Below are 26,515 nucleotides of genomic sequence, written 5' to 3' on the forward strand. Positions count from 1 at the left end.
GCTGCTTTACACAGCTTGTTCAGCACAGCTCGAGTTAAACAAGTACATGGTCAGTAAACCTACTCACAGACAGCTGTTTCTCCCTTTTGTTTATCATTAGTTTAATGATAGTTACTGGATTTATAATGTGAAGCTGGTAAGGACTACAATTAGGTACCGACAGTTAGATATAATGAGTTTAAAAATAGAGACCAAACCCTCCATCATACAGCACAAAAAAATACCACTTTTGAGCACATTCACATGTCTCTGGCAGGTCTACAAACCTGCCTTGCCCCATAATCTCTCATCATACAATGCTTCCACTGCAACCACAGGTCCTGGGTAATGACATGCAAATGAGCATTCACAATGTGTCACTTTTTTCCTTCTTATTCATTTTATTTCTTAGTACTAGGAACTAAGCACTGGGAATGCGATGAAAGTAGGGGTAAGACGATGACAACGATATAGGGCCTCATTCAGAAAGCGTCGATAAGGCCCTTATTGAGCACTTATCGGCCAAAATGGCTACTCGTATTCAGTAAGCCTCGATAAGTGCTCGATAACAGCCTGTATCGCAACAAAATTTTATGACCCAAAGAAACTCGCCAATTGAGCGGCGATCAGCCGCTTATCGGCCATTTTCGGAAGGATCATAAACTTGCGTGTGTATGCCCGCAGACCTGGCCAGTCCCCAGTACTGAGGTGGGTAAGGTTTTAACAAGCACCCACAGCAGTGAGGGCGTGCCCGGAGTGTGGTAATGCGTTGCCGGGCCTGTAGAGAAAAGGTTAGCAGATACTTACGAAGTCCTGGGTTTGAGAGTTTGGATAGTAATGTCCGTGTGCCAGAGTTCAGAGGTCAGTGTAAACAAGTCCATAAGCCAGTGTTTGTGGATTGGAGAAGGCAGCGTAAACGTATCCGAATGCAGGGTCCAAGGGCAGGATAAAGCAGGGTAATCCAATTCAAAGCAGAGTTCAAGCCAGGGAGATCCAAAGGTAAACAAGGACAGGAAACAGCACTGAAAGAGACAAGAGAGCCAAGCATAGAAACTGCACACACAGGGTCACAAGAAGCTATGCAGAGCAATGAGCTAGAGGACAGACAGAGATTATAAAGGAGGGAGCACCAATGGGAGAGAGAGGAGGAGCAGAGGGTAGAGTGAGCGGTTGAGCACCAATGGGAGAGAGAGGAGGAGCAGAGTGTTGAGTGAGGGGTTGCAGAGATAGGTCAGAAGGAGTGAGGGAGGAGACAGGTAAATCAGACAGGGAAATAGCTTGCAGACTATGAGGGGCGGAACCAGGGCTCAGGGAAGACCTACAAGAGGAGCGTGTGCGCGCGCCTTCTGTAAGGGCTGGATGCGCGCGCACAGTGTGTGCCAGGGAGCGCGAGGAGTGCCGCGGGGGCGCCCGCCACGGGCGGCGAGAGGCCAGGAGGTGCAGCTGGAGAAGGTAACATGAGGGGAGAGGGAATAGAACGGCACCGCGAGCGCTGAGTACCGCGGGAGGGATCGGGAGTCTGGGGGTAAGCGCGGACCTTGCGGGGGGCGGACGTGACAACTGGACGTGTGTCCAGAGAGGGCGCAGAGGAACGGGTGTGGGAGGAGGAAGGGAGAGATGAATGAGGAGGAGGATGGTCAGAGGCAGGGAGAACAGGTGTGACGGGGACACATTGGGAAGCAGGAATCCCCTGAACCGCCACACCTCAAAATTTAGGTAAATTGGTGGGGAGATGCCTCGATGAGCTGCGATATGTCGGGACTTAGAAAAAATCAAGCCCTTTTCCCTCCTCGGATTGATGCCGGGGGTCTCCATAGCTGATAGCCATTAATACCAGCACCGGAGCCCCCCGGCATGCATCCGATGCAGGAAAAATGCATTTACAGTAACTTCATTACCTTAGCGGCTAACCGCTAGGGCAATGAAGGGGTTAAACACCCATGCAAGGCTTACTGTGGCTAGAGAGGGTAGGTGAAGGGGGAAGTTGGCCCTTTGTGGCTGTTTAGGCCTTGCGTGGGGGTTGCGGGGGGACTTAACCCCTTCATTACCGTAGCGGTTAATACCGCTAAGGTAATAAAGGGGTTAACCCAAACGCTACCCACCCGCAATGCCTAAACAGCCACAAAGGTCCAAATTCCCCCTTCACCCACCCTCACTGGCCACAGTAAGCCTTGCATGGGTGTTTAACCCCTTCATTGCCTTAGCGGTTAGCCGCTAAGGTAATGAAGTTGCTGTAAATGCAATTTTACTAGACACCCATCCTTAGGGCTAATACCCCCTTTACCCATCCGTGAGGCCTAAGCACCCACCCCGGACTGACTATACCCACCCTGTACCCATTGAGTAGTATAGTGGTACATCATACCCATATAATAATAATATGGGCATGACAAGCACTCAATGGGCACCCTAATTACAATACATTAATACACAAGACACACAATAATAAACCATAACTAAACTCCAAAAAAACACACTTCACTAAATAAAAACAGGAGCCAGCTAATCCAATGAATACAAGCAATAACAACATCAACAATGAATTAATTAAACCATTAACCAATCAAAATAATTAATTCCTAAAACAACTCCGAATTATTTTATAAAGTAACCAATCCAACCAAATAATTACTAAACCAACTCAAAATTAATAGTAACACTAACCAATCAAACCAATTAATTACTACAACATTCATGAATTAATTTAAACATTAAAATACAAACAATATCTGAAATAACCATAAAACGCATTAGCTAACATAATACAACATTAACTAAAAACCAACACCAATCGCAAACATTGTATTGCCATTAAGCAGGAAAAAAACAAACAATGACATCCACATAAGAAACTGAAATTAAAAAAACAAACAGCAATACCAAGCCAGAAATGCCCCCCAAATATTATCATAATAATGTATTAATCTGTACCCTAAAGTGGTACAGAATAATATATTATCAGTCAATGTGCCTCCCCCAAAAAAATCAAAAAACACATCCAATGAAACAACCTGTAAAAAGAGACTTTTACAAACATTCAATATATTACTTACCATTTAGAAGTGGTGGCCCTCCGACTCCCGGGGTAACAGGAAGCTCACGTACCTTGAAGGCCTCCAACATCATCTGATGCCATCTGCTATGAAGATCTGGATCAGGTACCCCAATCTTCTTTTTTCTTTCTTTAATCACCTTCTTCTATCTTCATCTGTCATCATTTCTTGATCTTCTTTATCTTCTATCTTCATCTGTCAATCCAAAAAGCCACATGGTCAATCCCAACCGATGTTGTCTCGTCATCTTCTTGGGCTCAAGTGAGGCGTCGTGGCCTTAAATAGGGCTTGTGACGTCACATTTAGCCTCAAAATGTTTAACAGCCACTTGATTGGCTGTTAAAACCAAAGTGTTGTTAGAATGAGTCTACCCAGCCAGGTTCTAGAGATGCTGGAAACCCCAAAAATGTACCCGGGAATCAGGTCGGAACCCCAGATACATTGAGACACGTTGTTCCGGGAAAATCTCCCCTTGAAAACGATTGCGCGACTCACAGCTAGGATTCCCTGCTTCAGCACAGACCAGAAAGGTAAATGGGGCATAGGGATGTGAGGTATCCCTGGAATAGTAAAGGGGTCCCTAGTTTAAGAGGGGTTGCCCATTTATAGGGATTAGGGGGGTGCTCCAACCATTTATAAGGTTGTGAGGATTCTAAAGTCTAAGTATAATATAGTGTGTGGGGAATATGGCTAGTAGGAATAAAGTGCAAGTTCTTATTCTATTCCCAATAACCAAAAGACTTAAGAAGGCATACATGTATGATTTTAATAAACAGTGTGTTTAAAATACATATATGCTTTGTGCACAGCAATGAGCTGGGACTTTCAGGTCCTATGTTCTGAGTGGGCTACCAAGTTGGTGCCACTGTGTCTACCCACACTCAGCCATACTGATTAGAGCTGATAGCACTGTAGTGCTGTGGACCAATGCCCCTCACCCTGCTGAGGGGGTGAGGGGGGGAGATCTACCCTCACCCAGAGAGTATATCCTGGAGGTGGGGGATGGGGTATTGAAGCCCCAAACAGCCCATCCTGCTAGGGTACAGCCTGGAGGAGAGGAATGGAGGAATATACCTGTACATTTGGAAGCACTGCTGTACATGAACTGCTGCTGCTGCTGTGTGCTGTATCATTGTTGCAAGGACAATAAAGACATTGCTGCTATTTTACATAAAGACTGTGTGTGAGTTTAAGATCGCTCGCCCTGGGACCAGAGCGTCTTCTGGGAGGATCTTAACCTATCCCTATAGGTCTCGTCAGAAGATGGAGGCGCTGCACCGTTGCTAAAGAAGATGGAGGCATATACCCCAGAAGCCTGGCCCTGTCATCCCCCACACCAATGCGGGAGACTCAGGCCCTCCTGTTCCAAGCAGGTATGCACCACCATAGTACATGTATCCAGCCCTCACTACACCCTAGAGGTCCAATCTGCGACCGGGGGCGGGGGAACATGGGCTACATTAGCATGTAACATGCAGTACTGTGAGTATCACTCAACCTTGCCCTTGTCAGCATGTAACATGCAGTACAGTGAGTGTCACTCAACCTAGACCTTGTCTGCATGCAGGGCTGTGACAAGCCAAGGATTAATCAGGCCTAAAATACAGGTTATACCCGGCTGATTAATCCTAACTCGCATTGGGGATGAAGGGATCCCAGCCATTTTAACCCCCATTTGCAGGCTATTCCCTGCCTGCTTTAATGAAAGTAAATGCATTGCCTGCTACAGTATATCCTTTGGAGACACAAGATGGAGTAGTGAGTGCCAAAGACAGCACTGATTGAAGAAGCGTGGCAAAAGTTTAAAGGGCAAATTATAGAATTGGTATCCATTTCTATCGGTTTGACCCTGTAACCACAAGTCAATTGAATAAGTGGCTTGCGGTTAAGTTCTGAACGGTTTTACCAATAGAATGTATCCGTGCCTTGTTAGCTCCGTAACTTGAAAGGCGGAAAGTAAATTGCCGTGGGAACTGTGTCAATTGACCTGAGAATTCGGTGAACTTGGCTCCCACTAGTCAGCATTTCAATTAAGGGGGCTAACTCGAGAATGGAGGCACCCAGCCCCCTGGTTTTTGGTGTGCAAGAGTAAATAAATAAAACAAGAAGATACATATAAAAATTACAGTGATAGTACCCCAGAACATGAAGTTTGCACAAAGTGTGTAAAACTGTGATTTTAAAATGTACAGGCAGGAACTGTTTTTCTGTAAGCCCGGGAAAAATCCTATGATGTAAATGTGCTGGGGGTGAATGAGCTGAGGGTATTTTCTTCCTGGCACTTCAAAGGCGTCCCGCTGAGCCGGCGACCCTCAGTCTAAAGAAGTGACAGGGATGAAAGACCTCAGAGCACCATAATGTATACATGGCCGGACTCCTGATAAGTGGCAGATCCCGGACCATTGACACCTTTGGGCCAAACCCCAGACTCAGGGGCGCCAACAAGTGGGTGTATCCCAGGTAAGTATGGGCAGGCAAATGAAGGGTTAACCCACTAGGTGCTCCAGAAGTAACAAATAGTTGCTGAATCTTGTAAAATAATTCAGTATATGGAACAGGTCACGGCAAAGCTTCAAATGGTGAGTATAAGAGTCTCTCCCAGCAATTGGCTCCCCAAGAGCACCGATAGAATTGAGATAGAGGGACTCACGGTTTATGAAGCAAATGGCGCCGAGCCTATGTAATCCTCCAGCAGTCTAAGGCACCGCCAACCCTCAAGCAACTCCTCCGTCGCGATGGGTGGTCAAATGACCGGCGGTGAATAGGCTGCCAGCCGAGACATCAACCGGGCGTGCTACCGGAAGTAGACAGGAACCAACAGGAACTCCTCCCACCGGAGGAAGATGCGATGCACAGCCGTAATCAAAGATTATAGGAAGGCTGGTATGGTGACTAAAAAAACTTTATTGCAGCGAAGTGTAACACCGACGGATCCTCTGACGCGTTTCCCCCATCCAATCGCAGATAGGGGCTATTACAGGGTGTATGGTGCATATACCGGCTGGCAACAGGAGGGATGAGTCGTCCGCTAATGATAATGGGGACACAGGAACAGGCTTCTGGGGTTCATACCCCACATATCTCCTTAACAGTGCAGTGCCTCCATCTGCCATAGGCCCCAGGAATTGAAGGTGACCTCCCAGGGTAGAACTTATTATCTCTCCCCCAAGTAAGGTCACGCACCAGGCAGGAGGTATATTGCAAAACAGGAGCAGTCCCTTGTGAGCCACCGTACCTGCTGCGTGCGCAGACGCGGAAGTGCCGACGTCCGCCATTGAACAGCGTGGATCGAAGTATCCAGGCGGCTAACGGGGACCTGTATCGAGATTCTTCCAGTTCCAGAGGATTTCGGTAGTCACAGGGTGGCGAGAATGTGCCCTTAAAGCACTCATTGCGATTTATCGTCTGGGAGAATGTGAGTGTGTCCTCCCATTGAATCCAATTGTTTGTGCAATAAAACTGTATTATGCTACAGTACCGACACACTTTATTCTCGCTCGGCTAGTCCCGCGAATTCGGATATTCCCGGGTGTATTCAGGTTTCTGATCGTTTTCTGCCGGAGTGCATTGCGTTATTATCCCGGCAGGGATTTAAGCATTTTATTCCGGCTGGTTGCAATACTGCAATGCCGTGTAAATACACATGGGGGCGCTTGCGAGCTGTTCTCTTTGAAGCCGTCCCCTATAATGAATTGTAATGCAGTATATATACTGTATATATATATACTGTATAACAACAACCCCTATAAGCCCTAACATACAGTACTGTACACATACAGTACTGTATATGCACATACATAAATGATACTACTGTATGGGCGGCGGGGGCGAGATGTGTTTGCAGCAGAGAGAGATCCGCTGCTCTCTCTCTGCGCAAACATCGGCACATTAAAAATTATTTTAAATACATTTTTATTGATAGTGTAGATGTGCAGGGGGTCTCCGGAGCTGAACCGCGTTGGTTTCAGGTCTGGGGACCCCCTGCTCCCCGAGATACAGCCCCCTTTAGGGGGTGCCGGTGTAAAAACAGTTAGACTACAGTTTTGACTAGAGGTGACTGGGGACTGGATCTACTGCACACACTTTTACTCAAGACAACAAACGGTAAGCTATTCAGATCACACTATGATCCCATGCTTGTTAGCCTGCATAGTTTAACCCCCCACCCCTTTACAACTTCTTTCACTGCAGCCTCTCCCAAAACTGACTGCACAAAACACTGAAACCCTGAATTGACCCTAGCATTGCAATGCAGCAAAACACTTGAAAAGGTACAGGCCCACCCCTGCTGTTTAGTCTGCACACACTCACTCTGCTCACAACAGCTCCTTGCAGCACTGCCTACCTCTGGCATCATGAACCTGCTATGTCTTCTAACTTTTTTCTTTCTCCTGGCCTCATGGAGATGTTACTCCCTCTATCCACTACAAACTCCTCCATCCTGGCCCACACCCAACATCACCATACACCCTGGACTACTCAAAAGTCTTGCACTATCTACTGAATGTTGGTGGAGAACTCTAAAAACCAGCACACCAACCACTGCTCACTCTAATGGAAAACACCACAAATTTACAACTTGCAAACAACTACCCAAATTTCTACTCATACTATTACTCTCTCTAGCAGGTGATGTTGAAACTAACCCAGGTCCTCCCATTTCAGCTCTGTCCCATGCCCCTGAGAATTCCACCTTTAAATTCCAAAAAGGGCTATTTATGTCGCCCATATAAACATCCGGAGCCTGCTGCCCAAACTGGATGAACTAAGGGCATGGTGCCTTATGCATAAACCCAAAGCCATCGTTCTTACAGAAACATGGCTATCCTCTAAAACCCCTGATGCAAATATCGCCATTCAGGGATACTCCATTTTTAGGAGAGATAGGTCAAAGAGAGGAGGAGGGGTGTTATTTTATATTGCAGACACCTTACAATTTACACTGTTACATTGCCCACCAAGTTCTCTCCTCAAACCCCAGCAGAATCCAATCCTCTGGCATCCTTCCTGATATTTTCAGTGACCATGCAATAGTGTACTGTGTAAGGAAAATTAAACCGCCCCATTCAAGCCCTAAAGTTCTCCTCACTAGAACATTTAAAAACTTTAACCCACAACAGTTTCTGGATGACCTTACCAACTGCCCATGGCACAGAATCGATTTAATTCCCGACCCTGATTCTGCGCTCGACTATTTCCAATCCGAGTTCTTAAAACTCTGCGATACCCATGCTCCACTACGCAAAATAAGGGTACGGGGGGCCCACCTTCCATGGGTTACACCTGACCTTATAGCACTCTACCAGTTCAGGGATGCCTTGTGGAAAAGCCACAAAGTAACTGGCACTACCAAGGATCTCAATCACTACAGATGCCTGCGGAACGTGTGCACAAGGCAAACAAGGCATGCAAAAGCACAATATTACTCTGACAATCTCCACCAAAATACAGCAGCGGCAGCTTTTATTCGAGTAAAAGCCGCCGGCTGCATGCGTCTGGGAAGCGGGTAGCCGCGGCGCGTGGCGGCGCACTGTGACGTCACAGTCATATGCGCCCGGCTTCCCCATCTTCCCCGGCTTCCCCAGGCTTCCCCGACACCCCTGGAGATCAAATTAAGGTAAGCGGGGGTGTGGGGAAGCAGAGGGGCAGAGCAGGAACCGGGTTCGGGGTCGGGAAGGGGGGGTAAATTGCGCGCGAAGTGGAGGGGGGGTGCGTAGGGGAAACGCGGCGGCGCGCGGTTTTTACTGGCGGCAGCCGGGGTAGATCCCGGCATGCCGCCGGCATTTAGTGCAATAAAAGATGTCGCTACTGTACATCAAACCCAGCTAACTTCTGGAAGGTTATCAACAATATATTCCAGGCTCCTAACCATCAACAACCAAGTAATATCACTAAGGGGGATATTACTCTGACAAACCCCACTGACATTGCAAATGCATTCAATGATTACTTTGTGGGGTGTACCACTAACTTATTAGCGAAACGCAGCACAAACCCCAAACCTGAATCTCATCCTGGGAGTACCCCTATAATCCCACCCCCTCCCAACACTGCCCACAATTTTCAATTTAGCCAGTATCTGAAGAGAAAATTACACAAGCGCTACTCAAACTAAAACTAAGCAGCCAATGTGGACCCGACTTACTACAATCTAGGTTCCTACGACTTGGTGCCCCAGCCATTGCCAAACCAATTGCGTCCATAGTCAACTCTATCCTGTCTGCAGGCCATATCCCAAAGACCTGGAAAACTGCCAGAGTTGTCCCAATCTTCAAAAGTGGGGACAAAAACACTGTCTCAAACTACAGGCCAATCTCACTTCTCCCAATTCTATCCAAAGTTATGGAAAAATGTGTCCACTCCCAATTAAGCGATTTCTAAACCAAGACAAATTTCCCTAGCCTCAATACACATGTATGCAGATGACACAATCCTGTATGCACACAGCCATAGCCTCTCTGACCTTCAACACATACTTCAGTCTGACTTTTTGAGACTCGAAAACTGGATTTCCCAAAACAAACTGTTTTTAAACACTGACAAGACTGTAACGATGGTATTTGGGACCAAGACTAAATTTGTAAAGCTTCCAGTGACTGAGCTCCTGATTAGAACCAACGCTAAAACCACCCTAACACCTGTCACTAGTTTTAAATACCTGGGCTTATGGTTTGACTCCCACTTAACATTCGGGATGCACATTGATACCCTGACAACCAAGACCTATGCAAAACTAGGGGTACTTTACAGGAACAAATCCTCCCTAAGTCTCCTGGTCAGAAAGCGTATTGCACAGCAGATGCTAATGCCAATTATTGACTATGGAGACATAGTATATGGCTCGGCTCCTCAAACCCACCTTAGCAAACTTGACACCCTCTACAATTCAATTTGTCGTTTTGTTCTCCAATGCAACTACAACACACATCACTGCGAAATGCTCAAAGAACTAGATTGGTCATCACTAGAGTCTAGGCGCAAAGTTCACCTTTCCTGTCTCACCCTCAAATACTTTCTGGGCAAGCTACCCAGCTACCTGAACAAGCTCCTCACCCCTACCACATGCAGTACCTATCACCTGAGATCAGACTCCAAAAGACTATTCATGGTCCCAAGACTCAACAAAGTATCCGGACATTCCTCCTTCTCCTTCCGTGCACCCCAAAACTGGAACAACCTACCAGAGACTCTCATATCCACCACCAGCTTAAATTCTTTCAAATCTAAGGCTGTCTCACACTTTAATCTGGTCTGTAACTGTTTCATACGCTCATAATATATATTTTCTTTAACTGTGCATGCAATGTCTTGTATATAATGTATACCTTGTTCATTTATGTAACTGTATTTGTAACCATGTATTATTTTGTTTTACTCTGTGCCCAGGACATACTTGAAAACGAGAGGTAACTCTCAATGTATTACTTCCTGGTAAAATATTTTATAAATAAATAAATAAATAAACAAGATGTACTACCCTCTGCTGTCACTCAAGTGCAGTACCAAAGGTGAGGGGGAAAACCCCATACTAACTTCTGGCAACCTGATAGTACCAGGGTGTACTGCCAGCCCATTGGGTAGAATAGTAGACAGGGATGGCCCTGCTACATATATATATATATAAAACAATACATATTTTAAAAAAAATACATATGAAACCCACCCAAAAACATCTAAATAAAGACCCCAATGCATCTAAAAAAATACCCCAATGCATCTAAAAAAGACCCCAATGCATTTAAAAAAGACCCCAATACATCTACAAAAGACACCAATAAATCTAAAAAAAGAGAACAATACATATAAAAATACCCCAACCCATATAAAAATACCTCCAAGCCCCGCAATACATATAAAAATTCCCCCAAGCCCCCAATACATATAAAAATATACCGCCACCCCACAATACATATAAAAATATACCCCCACCCCCCCAATACATTTAAAAAATACACCCCCAATACAAATAAAAATCAGACTTAACTTGTGGATGGTCTCAGGTCAGGCCCGGTGGCTGCTGGGGGGGAGGGGGGTGGGTGGGGGGTGGGGTGGCTGCAGGATGGGGGGTGGGCCGGTGGCTGCGGGAGGGTCCAGAGGCTATTGGATGGGCAGTGGGACGGTCGCTGCAGGGGGGCCAGTGGCTGTAGGATGGGGGGTGAGCCGGTGGCTGTGGGAGGGGCCAGTGGCTGCAGGATGGGTGGGAGACTGGTGGCTGCGGGATCAGCTGTGGGCCATTGCTACAGGGAGGCTGGTGGTGTGGGAGGGTCGGTGACTGTGAAGGGGGGCCGTTGCTGCAGGGGAGGGGGGCGTTGCTGTGGGGGGGGGGGCGGTGGCTGCCATTGCTGCGGGAGGGCCTGTGGCTGCGATGGGGGCCGTTGCCGTGGGGTTGGCCATTGCTGTGCAGTGGGCCGGTGGCTGTGGGATTGCTGGAGGAGTCGGCGGCAGGTCACAGTAGTTGCCACCGGCCCCTGTTCTCCCTCAGATTGTCCCACAAGGTGTCTGACGGGCACCAGAAGCTTAGCCCAGCTGACTTCCAGCGCTCACGTCAGGGAGACCTGCCACCGGGTGCCCCACAGCCACACTGGCAACCCTACCTGAGGCAGCTGAGAGCCGGGGCCCTGCAGTGACGGGCAGCAGGGCCTGGCCATAGGTCAGGTTATGGGTGGCCCCAGACAGTGGGCTTGGGACACAAGCCCCGACAGACCCCCCCCCCCTGTTGGCGTCCCTGTCAGCATGCAACATGAAGTACACATTCAGCCTTGCCCTTGTCAGCATGTACCATGCAGTAAAGTGTGTATCACTCAACCTAGCCATTATCAGCATGTTACATGCAGTAACGTGCGTGTCACTCCACCTACAGAAGCCCTTGTCAGCATGTAACATGCAGTACACATTCAGCCTAGCCCTTGTCAGCATGTAACATGCAGTACAGTTTTTCCTACAGCTAGACGGAAAGGGACACAATAACTAACTTGTGATCGCCGACTTTAGATTCTGGCTGGTATTGCATATAACGCCACATATCGAATTTCTGCCCGCATTCAGGTCTCACTTCATCCAGGTTAAATCGCGAATAACTCGAGTAAATTTCTTGGGAAATCTCAAGTAAGGGACAGGCTCGGGTCAGCTAAATCCCAGATACAAACAGACTACATCTGTACAAATGTACTATGTACTTCTATTTTTATATACCAATAGCGACTACATAGTGGCCACACACATGAACAGAAATGCAACACCCTCTTACATTTCTACACCTACCCACACCAGTTATACACTCCCCCTCCACATACACCTTTTGTAAAGCGCTGTACACACTGTGGGCGCTTTATTAATTAATATTTAAACACATACACATGTACACACGTACACACGTACACATACACGCAAGCACGCACACACACACGCACACACACACATACCCTTACATCACAAGCATGCAGGGACCATTTAATAGTGGGCTTTTATAATTAACAATGGTACAGCCGCGGCCCCTTTTAATTCTCCAACATCTCCGAATTTTTTCGGGATTTTTTTCCAAATGCCACGCACTTCACTGCACTTCACCACGTTCATGCCGCATTCTTACCGCATTTATACCGCATTCATGTTGCATTCACACTCGCGGTTGATGCACGGTTGATGTGTTTATTGATAATGGTTCGGATTTAATTGGTTGCAATTCTTCGCATGTCCGCCAGATGGCAGATATTCATGAAATGTAATGCGCATGCACTTCAGTAATGTGTCGACTTGCAGGTGTTTAAAAAAATACCACAGTGATCCATTGTAAATTGGCCTTGGGACTGAAGGAAGAAGTTACAATAATGTATCAATTTAGGCTTTTCATAATAAAAAAAAGACAAGCACCGTTTCCAGTCTGGTTATTGTCCTGACATGAGTGTACAAGTGCAGCCCGTGTTCCAAAAACCCGACAGAACGTACGCTTATTTAATATGGGCCGCGATTAATGCAACAGATGATAAGATGGCAACAGTTGTTCAAATTTATCAGTATTTTATCGAAAACTATGACTTTTACAAATTTTCACCAGATGCTCATGCGTGGAAGCGTGCAATAAGGAAAAAGTTATGTAGCGATCTATGTTTTTTTCATATTGATCCCGATGTTATTGGAGGGTATTGGTGTGTATCACCGGGTTTTTCCCGTATCTATGATCACGGAGACTGCAAAAGGCGAAAGGTCGTGTTAAAACCAACTTAGAAACGTCAGTCGCTGGCAAGCAATGCGACAGCGACAGCGGCAGCTTCCAATAACAGTCCGACCGTCAGTGAAAATCTGGTGACCGGCAACCCTTGCTGTCTGTCCCCGCCCGGATACCTGCAGCCTGATCCGGATTTCGCGTACAGATTAGAGCAAGCTTGCATGTACCTAAGCGATTTCCAGCCTCATCAGCTGACTACAGGTGTAGTAATCCCGCTGTCACCTGTCAACGACGTGTATGATCAAGAATACGGGACTGGCAGTGGCTCGGCGCCAGCTGATTGGGAAAGTCTATGGTGAGTAATGTTGCCGTATTTTATTCTGTTTTTTTTATTTTGAAAATATCAATGTGATTCAAAAGTCAAGCGATTCTCCTGTAAGCAATATCATTGGCTGAGCAGCTTCTACAGTACTGTAGATACTGCACAATTGGTGAAAAGCTAGGCGCATGTGCATTGGAACCTTCTTGAAATGCATATGCGTGTCATCACATCGACGGTAGGCGCATGCGCATGTTAACAGGAGACGCCCCCCGAGAAAATTATTGGTGTGACTGACTGTGGGAACTTCTTTAGGGGACTGACTGACCATTATAGTAAAACTTTTACTTTTTTTTTGTTCCTCAGAAAAGAAAACTTTGTCATCTCATGCGGAAAACGGCAAATGGAGGGATTTCGATGGATAATATTGCTTTGTGTTACAATGTCTGCACATTGCTGAATCTGAGTAAAAAAAAACAAGTACCGGAGTCTACAGTTTAGTGGCCATTGTTATTGATTAGGATAGAATACCTGAAACAGTATGCTGTTGTTTTCAGACCATATACAATACTTTTTTTTAATATATACTGTATAATAAACCCGAAAAAATAAAAAGTATGCATTTATTCTACATGTATTCCAGTACATATGTGTATTCTACTACCCGTACAGCATGTATTGTTGTAATACTCTTGTGATGTACAGTACTGAGCATGCCTACAGTATACAGTACAGTATGCCTGGACAGTACTGTACAGTATGTTCTAGAAACACTGTATTTTGTTACAGTATAAAAGGAGGCAATGGAACAATTTAAAACAAATCAACATTTTCTTTTATTGGTGGAGTAAGTACAAAAACATTTTAAGTGAACAGCAATTCAAAACATCAACAGGTGTATGGTTTACTGCTATTGAAAAAATTTCTGTACAGAAAGTCAAAACATTTACAGTCAGTCAGGCTTGCACAACTTCAGTCCTCAAGGGCCGCAAACAGCCCCGGTTTTAAGGAGAACCTTTAAAACCAGGCCTGTTTGCGGCCCTCGGGGACTGGAATTGTGCAGGTCCTGTGTACAGTAAGTAAAAACATTTCTTTATTAATACAAGTTAAAACACGCAACATCTCCTTTATTAAAGTACAGAAAGTCAAAACATGTACAGCACAACAGTATGGTGTTATTAAAAAAAATTCTTTATTCATAACATTTAAAAAACGCAACATCTCCTTTATTAAAGTACAGAAAGTCAAAACATTTACAGTAGGATGGTGTACAGAACAGTCAGTCAGGCCTGCACAACTCCAGTCCTCGAGGGCCGCAAACAGTCCCAGTTTTAAGGAGAACCTTGAAAACCGGGCCTGTTTGCGGCCCTCGGGGACTGGAATTGTGCAGGTCCTGTGTACAGTAAGTAAAAACATTTCTTTATTAATACAAGTTAAAACACGCAACATCTCCTTTATTAAAGTACAGAAAGTCAAAACATGTACAGCACAACAGTATGGTGTTATTAAAAAAAAATCTTTATTCATAAAATTTAAAAAAAATGCAACATCTCCTTTATTAAAGTACAGAAAGTAAAAACATTTACAAAAACATTTACAAAATATAAACAACAGTTGAACAGTCATGCAAATGCGATCCCCATCAGATTGTCCTTCCAGGGCTGATGCCTTGTATGGCGCAAAATGCCATTAATGGAGTCTTGAACGATTTTCATTAAAGGATCTGTAATTGAAAAATAGCGCCGCAATTCCTCCACAATAGTCCTTCTTAAATTTTCAGGAAGCGCCCTTTTTTCGCGATTTCCTTCGTAGTTCACATTGTAGACCCACCCACAGTACACCAAGTAGGACATGTGGTGCTTAAAAATTAACATGGCTGGGGGCTTCCGGTGACGTCACCAGGGATGGTTGGGTGAACGAGGAGCTCTGTGGACCCTACTGCACAATCTTATAGAAAAAGCACCTAAAAAGCTCAAAATTTCCCCCGATTTCGATCCCAGGACAGAGGCAAACTCACCCAGAATGTCCTCTAAAGGAAAGAAGCCCGCAGCCCAAGAGGTTTCAAAGTATTTTTCGCCGCCCCAAAAGAGACTGAAGGAGCCTGCTGAAAAGCAAGATGGCGGCGGAACACGAGGCCAGCCAGCCTCCGCGTGGGCCCGAAACCGGCCAGGAGAAAGCAGGGAGGAAGGAGAGCCTCTTACCAGAGAATATATGGAGGAGCTATTTGTCTCCATGCAAGCCAAACTGCACCTCTCTCTGTAAGCCGATATTAAAGAGGCAGTGCAAGATATAAGGGAGGAAATTGCCTCGTTAACAAATCGAGCAGCTGAAATAGAAACCAAGGTGGAGGAGGCCCTCAACCGACAAACAGCAGCGGAGGAAGAGATAATCCGCCTAAGTGAGGAAATCGCGGCATTAAAAGAAAGCCAGGAAGACCAGGAAAACAGAGACAGACGCCAAAACATTCGAATTAGGAATGTCCCTGAGACGGTCTCCCCCTCACAAATCAAACCCTACCTGCTTGAACTGTTTACAACGATCTGTAAAGACATCCCAGAACGGGACCTTGAAATTGATAGAGCCCACCGAGCTCTAGGGCCTAAATCAGACGACCCCAAGAGGAGACGCGATATAATTGTGAGGCTTCATAGTTACTCCTCCAAAGAAAAAATCATAACAGCCTGCCGTGAAATAGAACCCCTCACCTTTCACGATGAACCCATTCAACTGTTCAGTGATCTATCGAAACTAACAGTGAACCGGCGCAAAGAGCTGAAGCCCCTCACCTTCCTCCTGAGGGAAAAGGATGTAAAGTATCGGTGGGGCTTCCCTTTCAAGCTCATATTGAACAAAGGGGGTCAGTTCTTTACCATGAAGCACCCGGAGGATATGCTGCCATTTGCCCAGGCACTGGGACTGACCCCCCCTCCCTCATGGCTGGACTCCCCCCCCACACTGAGGACAAGAGGACGGTAGAGGCGGCCCAGCAAGAGCGTCCGAGAGAATCGCCGCCCTGCACCAGAAGATGCCAAGAGAGAAATAATCTAAAGCTGAACTCACCCCACGACTCCTGGACCTGAGACCCGCCGAGATCCACCGCCAGTTTGGAGATGGAGCCCCGATACGACTGCCCCCGAGGACGACCAGCACAAGAATCACTTTCCAGATGCCTTCCCGCGAGACGAGGAACCACCGCGAGACCCTCCGGTTTTTGCCAACTTGACGGAGAGTTCTCCCGTTAAGTCTCCCCGAAAAGCTGACCGCCCTGGATTCACTATGCAGCAGCGGTCGGAAGGGCGAGGACACTCGGACAGTCCCCAGAACTCGCGGAGCGGAGAGTTTAACCCGTGTCGGCCCGGACGGTCCCGTTGCAGCGGCTGGTTTGTGGGGACTTTGGGGGGGTGGGGGAGGGATATATATTTACGGTACTGACCGTAGGCATAATGCAGCCACGCTTCCCTCCCCCCGGCCCACCTGAACCCCCCCCCCCGCCTCTCCCCCCTACGCAAGGTTGGCGGGGTTCCCCCCCAATAATATCACTAAACCTGGGCGAAAAGACACAGAGTGCCCCCTATACGCCCTTCCCCCCCCTCCTCACCCGATGCCCCCCCTCCACTCCCCCATATCCACCTGTCCCCAAGATGCCATAGGGGAACAAACCCCACACAGTAAAAAGACCCACACCTCAGTGCATAGTGTTATGACCTCGTACCGGACTGCAAGGGGTGATATGATAGGAAACAGAGAAATGTCCTAAAGTCATTACATAGGCAGAGCACCCAGGAATACTGGCGGCTAACAGCTAGAAACAAAGAAATGCTGTTTAACGGAATAATACCCTATCCATGACCTATATTGTCTCAATGTACCCTGCCCCTTACCATCTACCCCCCCCTTCCCCTGTCCCTTCCCACCCCCCCCCCTTGTCCCTTCCCACCCCCCCTTGTCCCTTCCCACCCCCATCTCCCCCTCCATCCCTACCCCCCCTCCATCCCTTCTCCCCCCACTGGTCACAGCAGACCCTACAAAAGGAGGTAGGGGAGGCTCTGATTAGAAGGAACCACTTGCTGAGCGCCCAGAATAAAGGATACAATGAGCACAAATCAAAGCCGGTATTCCTAAAACAGTCTCTCAGCAAAGGTTAAGTAGAAGATTCATTCAGGGCTCCAATCCCTGCCATGGTTAGGACTGAACAAATGTATGCAACTGTATTGGAAAGAACCCCACCAGATGAACAAATAGAAAGCCTCCCAGTCAGCTGATGATGATTAAAGCAAAAGTTATAATTGTGAAGGTACTAAGACATGTCTCTCCCAAGCTCTAAGTATAATCACAATGTGTTTTGTAAAATGTGTTTACTACTGTACGTTCAAAGCTTTCTGGTCGTCGATATACTATGTATGGTTTAAGGAGGTTTTTCACCCACCTTCCCCCCCCCCCACGCTCGTACACCCCCCTTCCCTTTTCCCCTTCCTTCCTTCTCTCTCCCCCCCGCTCTAATTGGAAACTAGAAAACAACAGGTAGACAGTAAGCTCTGGTGCGAGAGACCAGAGGCAGCGCATAAGTATTCCCTATAACTCAAAATGTTACTTGAGGTCCCGGTTAAGGAGATGTATGCACGCGTTAAACACACCATTGACTCCCTCAGAATCTCCCCCTCCCCTTCCACTCTCCCCCCTCCCCTTTCCCTCTCCCCCCTCCCCTTTCCCTCTCCCTTCCCCTCTCCCCTTCCCTCTCTCCCCCCTCCCCCCTCTGCCCCCCTCTCCCCCTCCCCCCTCCTCTCTCCCCCTCCCCTTCCCTCCCCCTCCCTTCCCCCCTCCTGCCCTACCCCTTTGCCCCCCCGACCCCCCCCCCTGATCCCACTCACTCCTACTAAACCCAAGTTAACCTGGTTTCCCCACCACTGATCTAAACCAGCAATCCTGGTCCGCAACCCAAGGTGCAATAAATAAAGCTATTCAAAGGTCCATGACTCCCCGTCCCTCCTGAGAGGTGATAGACCCGGATCCACCCCCCAAGGGCCATAAGCCCAATAACCGGCTAGTAGACTACCGGTTTTCAGTCACCCTAGGCCAACAAGAAGCCTAGTCTTTTTCTTTTTCCTCCCAAAATCTCCTGCTGACACTGTCCCAGCAGGAACCCCCCCCCTGCTCTTCCCCCTTCCACCTGCTCCTACACCTCCCTCCCACCCTTTGCCCCGAGTGAGCGGCCCCAACTCCGATACGTGCACCTTAGAGGAGAAGCGGCCTCGTACCTTGAAGGGGGAAAACAAGGCACTAAAGCAGGACTTCGCTGTTGGGAAAGGCGAAGCCCCAGAAAACTCTATTAACAAAAATCCCTATGGCTAGTCAGTCAGTAATCAAACTGGTCTCTCTTAATGTAAAAGGTCTGCAAAACAATAGAAAGAGACGATTAGCTCTTCAAGAAATGAAGAATTCTGGTGGTGATATTATCTTCTTGCAGGAGACGCACTTCACATCCCAAGACCAGCCCAAAACATTTCAAAACGCATTCCCCTTGGGTTTTTTTCTTCATTTAGCAGTAAAAAAAGGGGAGTTGCGATATTAATCCGCCAAGGAACCCCATTTAATCTTACAAAAACAGTAACGGAACCAGAGGGTAGATTTCTCGTGGTGTATGGAACACTCTCAGGTACAGCAATAGCTCTGGTTAACTTGTATGCCCCAAACGAAAACCAGACAATGTTCCTGAACAAAATTCTGGAAGATCTAGACCCAGAGTACCTATCCTCGATGGTAGTGGGGGGAGATCTAAATATGGTGCTTAACCCAAGGGAGGACAAGTCCCTGATCTCAGGTCGCCCACACACGCCCCAATCTCTGAGCAAGGGGAAGAAATTTAGAGAAATCCTTAAGGAATTCTCACTGACGGACATATGGAGAACCCAACACCAAGGACAAAGAGACTATACATTCTTCTCGGCACCTCACCAGAAGTATTCACGTATCGACTATTTCTTAGAGACCAAAAATGTTTTAGAGGCTGCCACAGACTCAGATATTGGCCCAACAACGTGGTCTGACCACGCACCTATTTCCTTATTAGGCTGATAGACTCCTGGCTTCCAAATTAAGAGGCATACAAAAAAGGTCTCAGATAACGTCGATCATGGGTGGGTCTGGTGAGATGATATATAACGAGAAGAAAATAGCGGAGGAATTCACCAAGTTCTACACCAAACTCTATAATTTGAAGACTCAGAAGGGGACCTCGGAGGTGTCAAGATCAGAGGCAATTTCGCACTACCTTGACGACTGCGAACTCCCCACACAATTACAGAGAAGGAAAACTCCTTCCTCAATGCCAAAATTACTAAAGAAGAGTTGGTATCCGCGGTAAAGTCCTCTAAGATTTCCAAAACACCAGGCCCGGACGGCTTCTCCAATGCATACTACAAAAGGTTTCTCCCAATATTGACTAGCCATCTACTAAATCTATTCAATTCATTTCTGGAAGGGAACCCTATCCCCACGTCAATGTCCCTGGCAAACCTTGCCATTATTCATCATGAAGGGAAGGATCCTGCGCAATGCGGGAGTTATAGGCCCATATCACTCCTAAATAACGATCTTAAATTATACAGCAAGATCTTGGCCAATAGATTGAACCCTATCTTGCCAAGACTAATAGACATTGATCAAGTGGGATTTGTATTGTGACATCAGGCCTCAGACAATACCCGGAAAGATTTCAACATAATTGAACATGCTCGCCTCACAAACTCCAAGGCAATGCTCCTGAGCTTAGACGCAGAGAAGGCATTCGACAGAATTGATTGGCTATTCCTAACTAAAACACTAGAAAAATTTGGCTTCAAAGACACATTTCTAGAGGGAGTCCAGGCACTGTACCAAAACCCATTTGCTATAGTTAGGCTCCCAGGCGGGAACTCAGAACGATTCCAAATAAAAAACGGTACAAGACAGTGGTGTCCCTTGTCCCCCCTCCTTTTTGCTCTCACCATAGAACCACTGGCGGCTAAAATACGAAATAATATAAATATCAAAGGCGTAGCAATCGGAAACACAAATTATAAAATCTCCCTATTCGCTGATGATATTATTCTGACCCTAACCCAACCCCAAACTTCCCTTCCCAATATCCAAAGAGAACTGGAAGACTTTGGCAATATCTCTGGATACAAAATTAATAGTGAAAAATCAGAGGACCTCAATCTCAGAATCACAGAGCCAGAAGTGAAATTACAGTACTTAAAATAAACTTTGCATATAAATGGAGTCCCTCATACATCAAATACCTGGGAGTGAATGTATCGAAGGATTACCAATCACTATATCAGCATAACTACTCAGCTCTCTTTGACAAAATCAAAAAGGATTTGAGCAAATGGGACGGTTATCAGATATCGTGGATTGGAAGAATGATATCCATAAAAATGAATATACTCCCCAGACTGCTATATTACTTCCAAACTCTCCCGGTCCATGTCCCTGGCTCAGAAATTAAAAACATCCAAAACAGGATGTTTCACTTCATCTGGCAAGGAAAAAGACCAAGAGTAGCTAGATCAGTGCTATTGTCACCACGAGGGAGAGGGGGCATGGGAGTCCCAGACATCCACAAGTACTACCAGGCAGCCCAACTAAAACAAGCCACACTCTGGAATTCGGACCCAACTCATCGGTGCTGGCAAAAATAGAGACACATTATGCTGAGGGGCCTTCTCTGCCAGCATGCCTGTGGAGCATGAATAGAGGACATATGCCACCACAAAAATGTAAATTAGGGACGACAAAACACACCTGGGGGATCTGGCTAAAAACCAAGCTCAAATATAAGCTCTCTTCCCCTGGCACGCAGCTTACGCCAATATTTGATAACCCCACATTCCCCCTGGATGTAGGTCAAGGCTATTTGATCAACTAAAGGCGAAAGGGATTAAGACAGTGGCTGACGTGCTATCCCTAGGGAGCCTCCTGCGCTTTCAGGACCTGCGAACCAAGTATAAGATTCCGGATTTGGACTCGTTTAAATACTTCCAAATCAGACACTTTGTCCAAAAACTATCCCCAAACCCGGAGCTCCCGGAGCTTACTCAATTCGAGAGACTATGTAAACCTGTTTCGGACCAAAAGGGACTCATATCAAAAATCTATTTGATGCTAGAAACAGGGAAAGGCCCAGTAGAGCATGATTATATGCTTAAATGGGCCGCTGACCTGAACACACCCATTGAGGAGGAAGACTGGAAAGAAATATGGGAAGCAGCCTCCGCGAAGTCCATATGTACTACCACAAAGGAGAATATCTATAAGATACTCTTCAATTGGTATCTTACTCCAGTGAGACTGCGACAAATCTACCCTCTGGCATCAGATCTTTGTTGGAGAGGCTGTGGTCAAAAGGGGGACATGGCACACATCTGGTGGTCATGTCCAGAAATTAAGAAATACTGGACTATGGTGCAAAATTTAATAAAAGAGGTCACGACCCTCGAACTACCTATTGATCCACTGACCTACCTGCTCGGGAGACCGACCGAGGAAATGAATCTCCTTTATTCTCACAGCGGCGAGATGTGAAGTTGCGGCCTCATGGAAGAAGGTAACCCCTCCCACTAAGGGAATGATTAAAAAAAGAATTAACGAGGTGATGCAGATGGAAAAACTCACAGCCTACCTAAAGCAAAAAACGAACCCATTTTACAAGATATGGGAACCATGGTTGACCTTATAGGACAACACCATCCATCACCGCTCTTTCCCCCCAACCAGTGGAGGACCCCTGATATAGGAAAACTGAAACACAAGCAAATTGGAGGCCGGCCGCTTGGGGCAAACACCCCCCTACCCCCCACCCCCTCCTTCCACCCCCACTATCTGTCACCCCCCCCTCCCCCACTTCTTCACTAGCCTTAGCTTCCACCTCTCTGGGAAGCCCCACCTTCTGGGCATTTCGCCATGCCCCTCTTCCAGAAAAGTATGAAAATTTTATATTGTATTGGGATGTAAAAATCCTTATATGCATGTATGTAACCATGTAACTACCCAATAAAATTAAAAAAAAAAAAAATTAACATGGCATACTTCTGGGGTAAACCAGCACTCATCACCCTATACTTCTCCCTGAGTGCCGGTGGCAGCTCGCGCAGGATGATGTCGGGCACTGTATCGATGCAAGCGTATGTAGGTTGGGTTCTGGAAGCCGGTGTTCTTCTGGGAGCGGGTGTGCTTGTGGCGGCGGGCGAGGGTAGGTTGTCTGGGAGGAAGCTTTCAACCTGTCTTGGTCGCCGTGTTGTCTCCTGGCGTAGTCTTGATGGGGTTGTCATGTTATCCTCCTCCTCAACGGCATACATGTACACAAATTCTTCTGGTGGAGGGGGTGCGCTTGGTGTTGGAAGGCGGTCGAAGGTCCCATTCATCACATCCATGCCACCCTCCTGCTCTGGCGTCGGGGATACAGGGGCATGAACACTGAGCAAATTATGTATCCCCGCTATGTCAGTCTCTATCTTCTCCATCCGTTGATCCATCTTCTGCATCCGTTGATCCATATTTAGCAAGGTCTCTAAAAGCAGATCTATCTTTACCAGCACAGTAGAGTTCCCGGGGATATCCACACTTAACCCATTCAGCATGCGGTCTAATGAGCTGGTTCTTGTGCATGGCGTGCTGTGGACATCTGGGTGGATGGGTGCTACGGAGGATGAGATGGGGGTTCCATGGAGAAAGGCGGCAGCGTCATCGAAGAAGGATGGAGGAGGTGACCTGTGGATTTCCGGGAGAGAACTGGCAGCGTCGTCGAAGAGGAATGGAAAAAGCGACCTGTGGATTTCCGGGCGAGAAGCGGCAGAGTTGTCTAAGCGTAATGGAGAAAGTGACCGGTGGATTTCAGGGGCACCAGCGGCAGCGTCGACGAAGAGCAGTGGCGAAGATGGCCTGTGGGTTTTCGGGAGAGCGGCGGCAGCATCATGGACGAGTAGTGGAGAAGATGGGCTGTAGATTTCTGGGAGATCGGCGGCAGAGTCGTCGATGCATAAATGAGGAAGTGGCCTGCAGGTTCGATGGGTTGGCTGCCATTTGTTTTGCGTTAAGTGTACATCGCCGAATTTCTTCTTGACATAATAAGGCTTACGTGTATTAAAATTAACACACATTCCCAGCTAGCTCATAATCCCACACCCACCACATGATGAATATATATTTATGTCAACCAGAGAGCTACTGAGCGTGGCAATTGCATACAACAAGAGACAGGGGGTGCCCAATGCTACATCCCATTGACAAAATATATATGATGAAAAGTATAAAGTAAAATACTTAAATAATAATAATAATATTAAATACTTGGTTATTTGGTTAACCCTTTGGCCAAAGCGTCATAAGCCTGCATACCAACGTCAAGGTATAACCAAATGAATGCAGGTCCTACACTACACTACACTGTGAACCCTTCCTTTTACCTCTATAAGAGGGGAAGAACCATTATAGGTCTTGTTCCAGCAGCAAATAAACAAGACCTATAATGGTTTGTCCCCTCTTACAGAGGTAAAAGGAAGGGTTCACAGTGTAGTGTAGGACCTGCATTAATTTGGTTATACCTTGACGTTGGTTTGCAGGCTTATGACGCTTTGGCCAAAGGGTTAACCAATTAACCAAGTATTTAATATTATTATTATTATTATTGAAGTATTTTACTTTATACTTCTCATCATATATATTTTGTCAATGGGATGTAGCATTGGGCACCCCCTGCCTCTTACGTGTATTAAAACCCTTAGCCTTTGGAGTCAGCAGAAGGTTTTCTTTATTGGCCTTAGCCTGTCGCTTTGGCCTTGGCTTGGAAACGGCTGCCGCCTTTCGCTTTTTCTGTGTGACAGGCACGGCAGAGGCGAGTGGCTTCTTGCATCCGTTGAATCGGGGTTAATCCAATGAAGCAGATGGCACAATGCAGTATCTGGACAAGGGCAAGTCCAGATAAAGATCATCGAGGGGGAGGCTATGCAAAGTGTGTAACCTTTTATGCATGGCGACGAGGTACAGGTGTTAAAAGTGGGCGTACTCTAATGTGAGGACTTAACATATAAATACACAATCCATTTTGTGGATTCACTGCACATTGAATACACATCGACTAAACATCGAATATACATTCTTGTGTTTGTATTTCTTTCTACTCGGAGCAATGCCTGTTAAAAAGATTTCAAAGGATCTCAGCATGAGAATTAAGGAGATGTACACGAGCGGACACCAAATTGCTGATATCCAACGCTGGTTAGCTGCTTCTGGCCTCGTTGTGCCATCAACCACCGTGTGCTATCATGCACACGGAAAAACCAAACAACGCACGAGGACACCAACGGTAACTAACGCGTAAGTATATTTATATAACTATATAATACAGTATATCTATTATCTTATACTATATTAGTGAAAGCACTGTATGTTTGCCTGCCTGCCTGCATGCATGCCTGCCTGCCTGCCTGGATGTCCGGTGTCCCTAGGGGAAATCTCATTGGTCCCTTGGGCCGCCCCCGCACACCTCTCATTGGCCTGAGGCGGAGTGACGGGCCAAAGGACACACAGGGACACACACACACACAGGGGGACACACACACACACACACACACAGGGACACACATACACAGGGACACACACACACAGGGACACAAACACACACACACACACACACGGACACACACACACACACAGGGACACACACACATACACACAGTAGGGGGGGGTGTACATTAGCAGCATGTATAACCCGGGGGTGGGGCTCACATACCCACCGGTCCCGGAGCCTCCGCCTCTTCCTCCCCGAACATCAGCCTCCACACCCGCGCGCACCTCCTCTTCTCCCCGTGTCCCGCGCTTTCAGCCCCCCCCCCCCTTCCCCCGGCGCCGCTACAGTCAGCGGGGGAGCGAGCGCCCGGGACACAGCGGGGGAGCGGCCACAACAAGCTGCCTCCCGCCTTAGATCCACGTGGGAGCTTCCGGACGGGTGAGTGAGCGGCCTTCACCTCCCCTCACCCCCCTTCACCTCCCCCTCACCTCCCCTCACCCCCCCCTTCACCCCCCTTCACTTCACCTCCCCCCTTCACCCCCCTTCACCTCCCCTCCACCCCCCTTCACCTCCCCTCCACCCCCTCCCCCCGGCGCCGCTACAGTCAGCGGGGAGCGAGCGCCCGGGACACAGCGGGGGAGCGGCCACAACAAGCTGCCTCCCGCCTCAGATCCACGTGGGAGCTGCCGGACGGCTGAGGGAGCGGCCGGACGGGTGAGGGAGCGGCCGGACGGGTGAGTGAGCGGCCGGACGGGTGAGGGAGCGGCCTTCACCTCCCCTCACCCCCCTTCACCTCCCCTCACCCTCCCTCCACCCCCCTTCACCTCCCCTTCACCCCCTTCACCTCCCCTCCACCCCCCCCTTCACCTCTCCTCCACCCCCCCCCTTCACCTCCCCTCCAACCCCTCCACCCCCCCTTCACCTCCCCTCCACCCCCCCTTCACCTCACCTCCCCTCCACCCTTCACCTCCCCTCCACCCCCCACCCCTTCACCTCCCCTCCACCCCCCACCCCTTCACCTCCCCTCCACCCCCCACCCCCTTCACCTCCCCTCCACCTCCCCCCCTTCCCACCACCTCCCCCCCACCCCCCCCCCTTCCCACCACCTTCCCCCCCACCCCCCCCCTTCCCACCACCTTCCCCCACCACTTTCCCCCCACCTTCCCACCACTTCCCCCTTCCTCCCCACCACCCTCTCCCCCCTTCCCCCCTCCTTCCTCCCTCCTCCCCCCTTTCCCACCACCCTCCCCCCCCTTCCACCACCACCTCCCCCCCCCTTCCTCCCCCCCTCCCCCATCCCCCCCCTCCCCCCCTCCCTCCCCAACACCTCCTCCCCCCTCCTCCCACCAACCTCCCCCCTTCCCCCCACCACCTCCCCCCTCCTCCACCCCCCTTCCACCACCTCCCCCCCTTCCCACCACCCCCCCCTTCCCACCACCCCCCCTTCCCAC

This window comes from Ascaphus truei, chromosome 12, assembly GCF_040206685.1.
Source record: "Ascaphus truei isolate aAscTru1 chromosome 12, aAscTru1.hap1, whole genome shotgun sequence".
NCBI classification, from domain to species: domain Eukaryota; kingdom Metazoa; phylum Chordata; class Amphibia; order Anura; family Ascaphidae; genus Ascaphus; species Ascaphus truei.